The 12,316-nt window shown below is 42.2% G+C and overlaps 1 protein-coding gene and 1 pseudogene across 2 annotated transcripts in view; one reads left to right on the forward strand and one right to left on the reverse strand.

The window, feature by feature from the left end:
- CNOT10 (CCR4-NOT transcription complex subunit 10) overlaps positions 1-12,316 on the forward strand; it is a 75,369-nt gene that overhangs the window by 9,859 nt on the left and 53,194 nt on the right. Inside the window, exon 2 of the mRNA XM_081159943.1 lies at positions 1,091-1,274. The gene's annotated coding sequence lies outside the window, so the exon portion shown is untranslated. The remainder of the gene's footprint in view (positions 1-1,090; positions 1,275-12,316) is intronic.
- Positions 3,046-3,344, reverse strand: LOC308567735 (dynein light chain roadblock-type 1 pseudogene; annotated as a pseudogene). The gene has a single exon. The product of its transcript is annotated as a dynein light chain roadblock-type 1 pseudogene (transcript).

Here is a 12,316-nt window from a genome sequence, read left to right on the forward strand (position 1 = left end):
CAGTGGTCAGAGCGTCATCCCCCAGCCAAGGGCGCGTACCTCAGTCGCAGGCTAGATCCTCAGCCCTGGTCTGGGGCCCGTGTGGGAGACAATCGATGGGAGACATCGATGTTTCTCTGTCTGTCTCTCTTTCTTCCTTCCACTCTCTCTGAAAAGCAATGGAAAAAATAACCTCAGGTGAGGATTAAAAAATATATATATAGGTGAATTTCATTCTTTGCAGATGTATATTCATACATACAATTGTATGTTTTAAATGTTTATATGAATTATATATTATGTTTACGTTTTGCAGATTTCTATTTTTACTCAATATTGTCAAGATTGAGCCATATAGATATATAGGTGGATCTTGGATCATTCATTTTAATTGCTGTATAGAATTCTGTATGGATAAACCACAGTTTAATTCATTTACTCTCTCTCAGAGGAACAGTTAGGTGGTTCTATTGGACATCTTTTGTTAGACTTATCACTAGGTACCTTATAGTTTTTGCAAATAGGCTAAATGGAATCTTTGTAAATGTATATTGACTCATTTATTACTTATTATTGTTTGTTAAGATGATAATAAATTAAGGGTATGTAATTGTTGGTTGCTGGCTTATTGGCATGCTGTTAATATTTATATATCAGTCCTATAATCCACCAGTTTTGCTGAACTGTTTTATTTATTCCAACAGCTTATCTATAGAAAATCTGTAGACTTTCTTGTGAGGGAATGGTAATTAGGTTATCTTAGTTCCTCATTGTTCTTAATAATTCTTTCTGTAACAAAATTTAAAAATTTGGATTTATCAGAATTCTGATAAAGGACTGGAAGGATGACTGAAAGCCAGAGAAACAGGTGGCTTTGTAGGATTGTTCCTCTTGAGAGGAGCAGCCAGAGCTGGGGGACTGGCCGCCAAAAACCCCATGTGTAGAGAGTGTAAGAATTTTTGAAAGAGATGTGACCTAAGGAATGGGTTGGGGCCTAATGGGATGGCAGATGGCTGCATAAACTGTGATGTGATCCCCCTCTTCTGTGTCTTAACATTTTTAGTAAAAATAGAAAACCATCACATGCTTGGTCTCATTGATATTTTTTCAGGAACCACTAAGGAGGTGGAGTTTTGTATCCAAACATGGGGACAATGGAACTGAAGCTGCCTTGTAACCACTGGGACCAGAATCCAAAGAAGCACAAGGAAGTGGAGTCTGAAGTCCTGGGCTGGTACTGGAGCTGCCCAGCCTCAGGAAGGAGAATTTAAGCCAAGTTTCTCAAACCTTTAAGGGTAAGAAAGCCCCAAAGTGATACTTTTGTTTTCATTGATCTCCATCCGCTTTGCGTGTTCCCCATGTGGAGTCACTGTCAAAAGAGGATTCACTTACCTTTCCCCCCCAAATTTCTTTTTTCAGGTTTTCAGTTTGCTGAATCTTTTGCCTTCCTTGAAGTTTGAGTGTGATCTGAGGGGCATGAGAAAAAAGATCACTTTCAAATTATCTCCTCGGTGGCTTGTCATAAGGGCAAAATTCCATCATCAGGTTAATTTCCTCGGAACCCTTTACACAAATAATAAATTATGGCCTTTTGTTATCTGAGGAAAGAGTAAATGAGTATTAGATAGCAAATTAGTGTTGGTATAGTTTAGTTTACCCATTTCACCCATTGCTATCAAGGAGAAGACAATGGAGGGAGCTTGGAGTCCAGGGTCAAACTACCTGGGTTGAATCCTCACTCCTCTACTTAGTAACTGTAATTTGGGACCCCTACTTAACTTGTGTGCCTCAGTTCTTCATCTAGAAAATATTAATAGTAATATAATAGTAGTACCTACTCCATAGCACGGCTGTGAAGATCGAGTTAAACTTTGTTAAGCACTTAGAACAGTGCCTGCCACATAGAAAGTGCTATTTATTATTAGCCATAATCCGTATTAGAGAGAAAGCAAAACCCTAAAGGAATGGCCCCAAGGACAGCTCATTTTGAAGGAATAATAAGATGGGAAAAATCTGCCCACAGTATGTGAGTGGCTTCCTGTAGAGGTGCTGTGATGGTTTGGTGCTCTAGTCATGATAAGTAGCAGTGACATCTGCAGTAATCTTTACTCAAAAACTCTGTGTGAATTGTAATTGACTGTGGCCTCAGTGGCTTCTTCTACAGAGCTGGGGGGGAGGGGGGTGCTTAGCTCCACATCAGAAGACAATTCAAAAGCCTGTGTGTTCTCCAAATACCTGTCAGTAGTTGACTCTAGTTCAGCAAACTCTCTAGGTCAGTGGTCAATGCTAGGTCAGTGGTTGACACTATGAGGTCAGTGGTTAACTCTTGGTCAGTGATCAAGTCTAGGTCAGTGATCAATTCCGGGGGTACTATGGGGGAAATCACAGACAGGGAGAACAAGGCAGAGAGGATCAGGGCCTTTCTGAGCATGATGCCAGCAGAAAGGGCAGGAGGTTCAAGAAGGTTAGCAGGAAGGTAGACAGGCCTTGCCTGTAATCCAGACACCTAGTCCTCTCTTCATCTTTCCCAGGTCCATCCATCTTCTCCCCTCCTTGCATGGATCCTCAAATGTCCTATTATATTACCTTGAAAGCCCATCACAGAAGAGCGATTTGCTTTGCCAAGTCGAAGACAGTACCAAGTCATTGCATAACTCCCTCCAGCATTCAGAGTTCCTGAGCAGCTGCTCTGGAGGTGGATGAAAATAACCCACCATTTCAGTTTCCCCCCAAGTTTCCGTTATTTTTAGTTAAAGAAAAGCAGCCTTTTCCAAGGGCAACCAAGTGAACTGAAGGTCAGAAGGAAGCAGGGTGTGGGTTTCTCACAAGCTCTTGCTCCAAAACCTGGACTGAAGGAAAGATGGCCCTTCTAGGAACTCACGGGCAACTGGCCAGCAGCGGGATGACTTTGGTGGGATGGGGTGGAGCTGCAGCCCCCCTTGGGCACTGGATTGGTCTGCATGAGCTCTAAGATGATTTCCACCTGCCAGTCCATTGACATGGTTAACACTATTATGGTTGGGGAGCATTAAATTAAGGAATGACTTGTGGAGCCAAGAGAGTGGCTTACTCAGTTGGATTCTGAATCACAATCAGGAAATCGTCTTTTATCTGGTGCAACCATAATTTCATTTTTCGTGGAGCGAATTCGGAGGAAGGTGAGGTCATTCTGAGGGTCAGTTTCACACACGGTGCTCCAGGCCTTCAAGATGAAGTTGTACATGAGGTTGGCGTGCTGTGTGGTGGTGGTGGTGGGATTTTCCATGGTGCTCTTAATGGGAGCTCCTTCTGTGTTCACCACGATGATTCTCTGCACTCCCTTCTGGCTCTGAAGTCGCTTCAGTTGTCTCCTCCACCTCTGCCATCATTGACCAGTCACTAGCTCCACATTACCAGCACAGCCCCCACCATTTCACATTTTATTACCCGTTTAGGAGTGAGAATGTTATTTTTAGGGCACAATAATTTAAAAGCTCATGCTTGCCTTGGGTGGGGGAGAATGTCTTCATCGCATTAGGGAAATGAAGTGGGTTCTGTCTTTTCTTTTGCAGCCAGTGACCAGAATGAGTTCTTTCTTTGTAGTAATAGGAAACAATTCACTGCTTCCTGGCACCAAGGGTTTTAACTGGTGCTAAGCATATCCAACTTAGAGAGTTTCAAACCACTGGAATTTAGGGCACCTTCATGCTTTATGGCCTATGCAGTAGATGAATTTAATACCCCTAATACCACCTTGGTTTGGGAGGATAAAGATGATGTCTCCTGTTCCAAATGTTCCAAGAACATTGTCAGGTTCACTAGGAGTGAGATTCTCCTAGTTTGGATTCCCCCAAAAGCAGAAGCAGACCCTGAGGCAAGGATTTTGGTACTAGTAATTCATTCAGGACCACAGTGGAAGTGGGTAAGGGAGAGGGAAGGGTGGAGAGCCAGTAAAGCAGATATTAATTAGCAAGTTTCTGTTGTGAGCAATTGGGGCTTAATCCTGCTGAGGACTCTCTGAGAGTCTGCTAGAACATGCCTCAAAACGGTCCCATTGAGGGATGGGTTGAGGTATTGATATACCAGCTCCCACCCCTCAGTGATTGAAAGTTGCTCTTGGGACATTAACTGACACTTCTGGCCTGCCCTAAAGGGGACTGACCAACCCCACCATCCAAGGTCAGAAAATGTCCTCAGACAAAGAGGCATGGGAAATCCTCCAGGTAGGCAAAGGACATATGAGTGGGACACTGACAGCATCTGTTACAAGAGTCAAAGTCAGATTCATAAACAAGCCATGTGTTCCTCATTTAAAATATAGTCTGTTTTGTTGAAAGACCATTTTTGCCTTGCAGGGTCTGTTTGGCTTTAAGTAAGGTAGCAGAAAACCCAGCTGTAGCACTGGCTGTGGAGCAAAAGGAAATTAGAATGGAAGCCTTTACCATTTGTCATTTCCATCCCCCTTCTCCAACTGTACTCAGAGTAAATGAGGTCACCCTCTCCCTGTAGAGTCAGCATAAGTGTGGGCAGAAGATGACGCCACTGACACTCAGCAGAAAACGAGACAACAGCATTTGCAAGAAGCAAGGAAGAACAGGGCTCAGACTCCATCTTTAGCAGGACAATGCAGGACAATGTTGATTTCCTGTGATGGCTGTGACAATTAAGTCCAATGAGTATAAGATGGCTAGCCTAGTGCCGGGTACCCACATCAGCGCTCTTGCAGACAGATAAGGTCCACATAAGTACTGTTTCAATTCTTCTTCCAAAAAGAAAGGACACTTTTGTTTTCTTTTTGTTTATAAAAGTAATATGTACATAATACATACCTCTGGTAATTGTAGAAAACTTAGAAAATACAGAAAAAGGTAAGGAAGGGGAAAATCACCTGTAATTCCACTTTCTGATCTTTTATAAATATATAAACAAAATAGACAAATCTATAAATACATAAATAAAATTCAGAGTGTTTGTAATATAGTCCCATATTGGGACCAGTTGGGATCTTTCTACATATATGGTTTTGTGTCCTGTTTTCATATAGCACACCATAGTGTTATCCTAAGTAAAGAAAGTAAGCTGAGGAAGACTCAAATGACCAGTAATTGAGTTGATTTGGGAATAGCAGAGGAATTGCAATTCGAGAAGCACATGCTGTAGCAAGCTACCAGCAAGTCTCTTGGGGTATGTGTGGAGGTGGGGAGCTGTATTCATGGGCAAGGAGTGCAGAAGGGGAAGTCCAGCCTGAGGCCAGGCAGTAAATTCATTGGCTTGAGAATGGGGAAGGGGATTTTTGGCAGATGTTCATTGGCCAGAAGATAAGTCTCAGTCTGTGAATCAAGCGTTTTATGGGAAATCACTCTCAAGTTTGTTCTTCTAGGTGATGTGTTGTAGAATTGTACACCTGAAACCTATATAGTTTATTAACCAATGTCACCCCAATAATTCAATGTTTAAAAACAGTTTGTTGTTCTGAGGGCACATGCCTGAGAGTCTCCATTTCATATCCTCTAATTCTATTTTAGGTCGAAATCCTTTCACAGTGGGCTCAAACATATTCTGTATGTCATTGAAAATTCTTGCAAAGGCTTCTCTCATCTCAGTCATATTTCATCACCTGGATGTGCCGTACACCACTTGGCCGTTTTCTGTAAATTTGTGGTGAACACCTTTGTGCTGACCACTTGACCTCTGGGTATTTTGTTGCAATGTACTCTCAGGTGTGGGATTACAGAGTCAAAAGGGAATGAGGCCAAAAGTCTGGGGACAGAGTTAAGGGGCTGCCTCCTACAGTCACTCCCTGGTGGAAATCTGTGACACAGAGAGAACTCTCGTTGGCTGTGGAGTGACAGGCCAGGTGTGCCAACATACAGGATCAGAACTTGCAGGAACCCTAAAGATCGTCTCCGCCCACACCCTCTTTGTTATTTTCCAGATAAGGAAACTGAGTCTCAAAGAGGTTATGTCACTTGCAATTTTTGGCAATGATTTACCACTTTTCCTGGCACACATGTATGCAAGCCCTTGACAAGCCTCTGAGAGCAGCACAAGTGGGCCAGACTCGGCCAGGCCATCAGACTCCAGACTTGGGTTCTTTTTAGAAATTAAATTACATCATGACACAGAAGATGGAATGATCAGTCAACTGACTCCCCAGCCAGAAGGGAGGCTATATTCTGATGCTCAGAGCCTGAAAGGGCCTCTCCTTCTCCATCTATCTGACTATACATAAGATAAAATATCTCTTCCTACATTTGGAAGAGCCGTGAGGTTTGATGGGGCCTAGGAGCAAAAATAAACCAGACGAAACACAGCCCATTGTGTCAGACCGAGTTAGTGAAAACCACCCTGGAAAAGGCAGAGCACTTTTGCGAGGGCAGCTACTACTTTCCTTGTTTGTTGAATGGAAACTTGGACTCCGGGTATGATGTATATTGCAGACACTGTCATTTCCACTATGAGGTCCCTCCCCAAGGACTCTTTGAGGCTCCTTGAAATGAAGAGATTTGGGAGTAAATGCCCTTTAACCCAATGAAAACCCTCCTCCTGCAGTCTCCACTAATCTTCTTAGGTGTTAATATTTAGCATTATCTTCTATTACCCAGGGGCCACTAACTGTAGCTGGCTAGGCTTCCCAGCAAAACCTTTCTAAATACTTCCCATGCTCCATCCGCCTGCTGATCTGATGGAGATTTTTGTTCAGTTAGAAGTGACACCCCATATTAAGTAAAAGGAACACCCTTTAAAAGTCAAAGATTTGACAAAGGGCACAGAAACAGTTTCTCAGAGTTACATTCCACCATAGGATAATTAGCACTTTATCAAAGACCTGTCATAGATGTTCCAGTGAGGAAGGTGGTCAGCTCTCCAGCTTCAGAGGGCAGATTCTGGCTTGTAGGTCTGGGGTGGGGCTGAGTTTCTGCATGTCTAAGGTGGTTCCAGGAGATGCTGATGCTGATGATTTGGAGACCACACTTAGCAAGGAAATGCTACTAAGTAGCAAGGGAGGTGAGGAACAGACTGGGGACATCTTCCTGCAGCTCTGAAGGGCAGCAAACACCTCCATCTTTCTGGGCATTTCCTTGCAGCCAAGAGCGTGAGCTTTGGGATCAGATGGAGTTGTGTTCTAATCTTTGCTCTCCACCTACTGGGTGGTCTTGGGCAAGTCATTTCACCTCTCTGAGGCTGTTTCCTCATTTGTAAAAAAGTGGGTGGGGATAATACCTGCCTCACTGAATTGTCCAAGAGATTTTGTGACTGTGTATGAAAGATGGCTTAGCAGAGTGCTGGCACATTTCATAAATAAAATACCTCAATGCATGGTGCCATGTCTCCCTATGGCAAGGGTGGAATTAAGACTGGAAACAAGAGTCTGCTCTCTTCAGCTTTTACACAGTCAAAGTAAGGACGAGGCTGTGTTTTCACAGGTCCAGAGTTAACAAACAGCAGTGTTAGTGGGTGTGCTCCCCATGTGCAGATGGTTTCTCTGCTTTGATGGGTACATTTGAGCCACCCTTGGGCAAAATGAGGTAATGCTTTGGAGTCTCAGAGAGGCCTTTTCTCATTAGCCACCACACCCTTGGCTATTAAAGTGTCCTTCATTGACTGTTTTCTATTATTAAGCTCATGTGACATCTTTATCACAGATCCTTCTCCAAAATTTGAAAACATTTCACAGTTATTATGGGTTCAAGTCCACTTTCTTTTATACATACAAAGCATTTTCTCTGTGTCCACATGCCCCATTCCTAAGCCTCTGGCTCTCCCAGACTTCCTGATTAAGCTGCAATGCCCACGGATCCTTTAAAGGGCTTATTTTGTTTGCTTGAACTTTCAAAATTACTTCAAAAAAACTACGGACTGTCTGCTGATAAGCAGGAGGTGGAACTACCCAACTTTTTTCCTCTGGGTTTCTGCCTGTTTTGACGGCTACAGTTAACACCCACATGTTGCTAAGAAGCCACCACCAGGAAAACCAGTTGTTTTGTGCCTGAAAACACCCTTCTGTTGGCCTGATTTTCTATGGTGACAGCAACCACCCGATTTCTGGATGTGAAATTTTTGGCTTTGTCATGCAAGATGCTCAGGGAGAGTTGGAGCAACAGCATGTGTGGTTTAGCTCATTAACTTACAGCCCCAGATTTATTTCTCCTCACTTATAGGCCTGGTCACTTAAGCAGTATTAAAAAAAGTCTGTATCTTGAATGCAGTCATTTTCTCTTCCTTTAGGCAAAATTCCTAAATTGCAATTGCTACAATTTCTAACTTAGATCAGAATTGGGCAGCGGGAGGTATAGAGTGTAGAGCTTTTAAGAGAGAAAGGAAATAAATGGAGTAAGGCTGACTATGACTTGGGGAAGTCAGAGATGGTGCCCAAAGCTTCACTAGCTGTGAATATATGATCTGTATCTCAGAGACCTCCTAATTCAAGTTGAACTAAGGTTTTCACCTTAAAGCTATTTAACACTAGTTGGTACATTAAATGTTTTATATTTAGGAAATAAAGATAGGTTAATTCGTTGGGAGGAAACTTTGATGAAGAAAAAGTATGAACAAAAGTAAGAGGTGCCCGGCTGGTGTGGCTCAGTTGGTTGGGCATCGTCCCGTGCACCAGGAAGTCACCGTTTCAATTCCCCGGTCAGGGCGCTTGCCTGGGTTGTGGGGCTCAACCCGGGGGAGTGTCATGCAGGTGCTGGGGGCTGTGAACAAGACAAACCTGTAATGCTTGTTCCAGATGTTAATATAGGATATTAGTTAAGTCTTCTGGTTACAAAAAACAGAAAGCTGCTCTAGCAAATGTCGGCAAAAATGGAAATTTATTGGAAAGCAACTACTGAAAGAGTTAATCATCCAAGCCCTGGATAGGGCAGGACCCAGGTGTTCATGGATCTTCCCCTTAGGGTGTTGATGCTATTATGGTGACTCAAGCCAACAAGTCCCAACTGCTCAGTTTAAGTTTCAAACTTCTGGGAGGAAAACCTGATTGGCCCAGCTTAGGTAGGTGCCTATCCCTAGTCCAAACAACCATGACCAAAGTGTGTGTCAGCTCTGAAGTGATGTAGTGAAGAGCATGGCAGCTAGAGAGACAGTCTGAACAGTAACCTACTTTCTTCAACCAACTATCTGGGAAGTCAGTAGAGTCACAGTTATCTAAGGTGTTAGTTTCCATAACTGACAGACCTGAACATTCTGGATCACTGCAGTGTTCTCTACCCGAGTTTGGAATTTAAAGTGAGTGACACCTGAAGGTCATTTCTTGCAGGCAGCAGTGACTTGCTGACTCTGACAGTCAGGAGTGTGGCTGCCCCTAGGGTTTATGATATTCAGGCCCCTGGAGCCTGGCCATACAGACTTGATTTCCCTGACAGCCTTCTCCTGCATTCCCTTTTTGTTTTGTTTCCACTGTTGGCAGCCAAGAACCCTGGCTGATAAAATACAACAAGCTCACACTTTAAATAATATATTTAACAGCTTCAAAAAGTCTTAAGCAAGGGACCGCTTGTAATGGCACAGACAGCAGATCCTACTATTTTCACTCTGATATCATTGGTCAAGAGTTGGTGACATGTCGCTTTCCATCTCTAGAGGGTAAACGCCTTGAAGGCTGCGACTATGGACTCTTCCACTGAAGTAGACCCACGTCTAGCAGACACCCTTGCACAAATTTGGCTTTCACATGAGCAAATGAATAAAGAGGAACATATCATGGTACAAACCAAAAAATTAGCATGCAATTTTTTCTAAACCTCTTTTCTGTGATTTTACACACAAGTACCCAAACAGACAACTGTGGTACTGCAGGGAATTTTTTTTCTTCACATATTGATGAAAACACTCTTCTGAATGCCCTACTTCTTTGTCCAGCTCTTTATCCAATAATAGTTTATCTACCTACGTGCAGTGACCTTGTTTCTAGGCATAAGGATGAATTTACCATAACTACTATTTTAGGTGATGTTTACATGCAATTTTTTCTTTAGTTCCTTGTAGATAAAATATCTTAATAACCAGAGAGTCAGAATCCAAAGCAGCTAAAATCAGCACCTTGACTGGTTTTCCATCCATCCCCACTTTCAGCAGGATCCAAAAAACATCCCAAACACATGAAAACCTATTTGCTTTGAAGGCACACAACAAAGAAACTGTGAGAGAGAAAAAACAGCAAAACAGGCTCTAGGCAAGAGAGAGGTTTCTGCTTATAATTTTTTTAACCTTAAAGGATGAATTCATTATTATCCCACAGTCTCTTGAGTCATTAAAGCACGTGCCTGATTATTCTATAAAATTAAAGTGGCAGCATCCTTGGAGAGACAGTTGCCTGGTAACTCTGGCCAGAGGGTTGTCTTTAGATTCATCTGGAGTCATGTGTGTCTATTTTGGCTTTTCTGTTGAGCTCATTTCCTTCACTACAATTAAAAAAAAGAACAAAACTCTGAACAATTTTGGGGTAAAAATTCCACTCATAAGAAAGATTCTTTTCTTTCAGAAGATATTTTTATTAGGAAGTACAGCTATCTTCATGCAGTTGAATTGCTCTGTTTTCAGGATTTTTGCATGAACATATAGGAAAGGATGTTTTCAGGATATTTGCATGAACATATAGGAAAATGCCTCAACATATAAGAAAAGGGAAAATGCCAATGGAGGGGAGGTTGCAGATTGAAATGTAGAGTTTTGAGGTTGGAAGCCAGACACCGGCTTTCTCAGAAGGGAAACTAATTCAGCATCTGACAGAGGATCCAGGTGTAAATTGGCCAGTTGAGAGATGTTTGGTAAACTCCTACCTCTTCACTGAAGCAAGGAGAGCTGCCCAGTTGGCTTTTCCTCACAAAGCTCAGAAGCCCTCAGTTTACCTTCTTCTGAAGTAGTGACCTGTTCCCAGATCTTTTTTCACTCTGCACTTAGACAAAAGAAAATATGAGACACTGTCTCTTAAGTGATTTCCCCGGAAGCTGCCACACAATACTTTTTATAACTCATTGGCCACACAGCCACACATGGCTGCTGTTATTCATTCTTTTGGTGTCCTATTTAAGAATCCATTGTAAAATCCAAGGTCATAACTATTTACCAACTATTTACCCCATGTTTTCTTTTAAGGGTTTTATGATTTTAGCTCTCATATTCAGGTTGTGGATCCATTTTGAGTTGATTTTTGTATGTGGTATGAGATAGGGATTCAGATTCTTTTTTTTTTTTTCCATGTGGATACCCAGTGTCCCAGCATTTTGTCAAAGAGATTATCATTTGCCCCACTGAATGGTCTTGACACCTTTACTGAAAATCAATTGGCCATTAATATGTAGGTTTAGTTATGAACTCTCTATTCCACTAATGTATTGTTCTACTTATGCCAATATCACACTATTTTGATTACTATAACTTTATATTAAGTTTTGAAGTCAGGACGTTTGAATCCTCCAACTTTGTTCTTCTTTTTCAAGGTTGTTTCAGCTATTCAGGCAGGTATTTCCCTTTTGCTCCAAAGCCAGTTTCTGCTTTCATCCAGGTTTGTGACTGTTTCTGGACCATTATGGGTGCCTCCAGCCATGACAGCATTCTCTGGAATAATGCCAGACTGCCAAACAAGGCATTATTCCTCTAAAGAGAAAGAGACTTATCTGGGTTTTTCTGAAACCACATTTATTTCCTTTGGGGGGGGAGGCAGATTAAGTCAAATGAGATTTTTGTTTCAGTTTTTTGGTATCATAAGGAAAAACAATACATTTATGGGTTGAAATATTTGTCTAAATAGAAGATAAAAATCCATTTTCTATAGTATTGATACAACTCTGGGCACATGGTAAATCTAACAGGGTGGACACAAAGTCAAGGTTCGAATGATATTCTTGCTGTGTGAGGGTTATAAGGCACATCCACCTAAACAAAAATCTTGTGGATACACTTTTTTTCTTTTGCTGCTCCCTTTCCATTGCCCAACTTGCCTTTTCTCCCTAACTGCCTTCCTGGTCCTATTCTCACACCTCCCTCTCTGAACTTCCCATCCGCCTCGTTTCCTGGCCTCCTCTTGCCCTGCCTTCTCCTTGCCCTTCAAAACTCCCATCCCCTCACTGAACCACAGCTCAATTTTAGGAAAACAAGTTGGTTAAACTGATCCTCAGAGAGTGGTGCCAACAACTCACTCACTGTTACCACCAAAACACCCTTAACCAGCAGGTGGATTAATTACTAGGAAATAATTGTCTGGGAAAGGCATTTGTCCCTCTGGACATCTATAAAATTGCTCCAATGAGCCGAGGGTGCGTATATTTTGAGACAACCTTATGTACGTATGTTTGTTTGTTTGTTTGTTTTTTAGAGCAGAATCTGGTCCATCATATGCAGCAGGAGTGTTATA

The sequence above is a fragment of the Miniopterus schreibersii genome (assembly GCF_964146895.1).
Source record: "Miniopterus schreibersii genome assembly, chromosome: 15".
NCBI classification, from domain to species: Eukaryota; Metazoa; Chordata; class Mammalia; order Chiroptera; family Miniopteridae; genus Miniopterus; species Miniopterus schreibersii.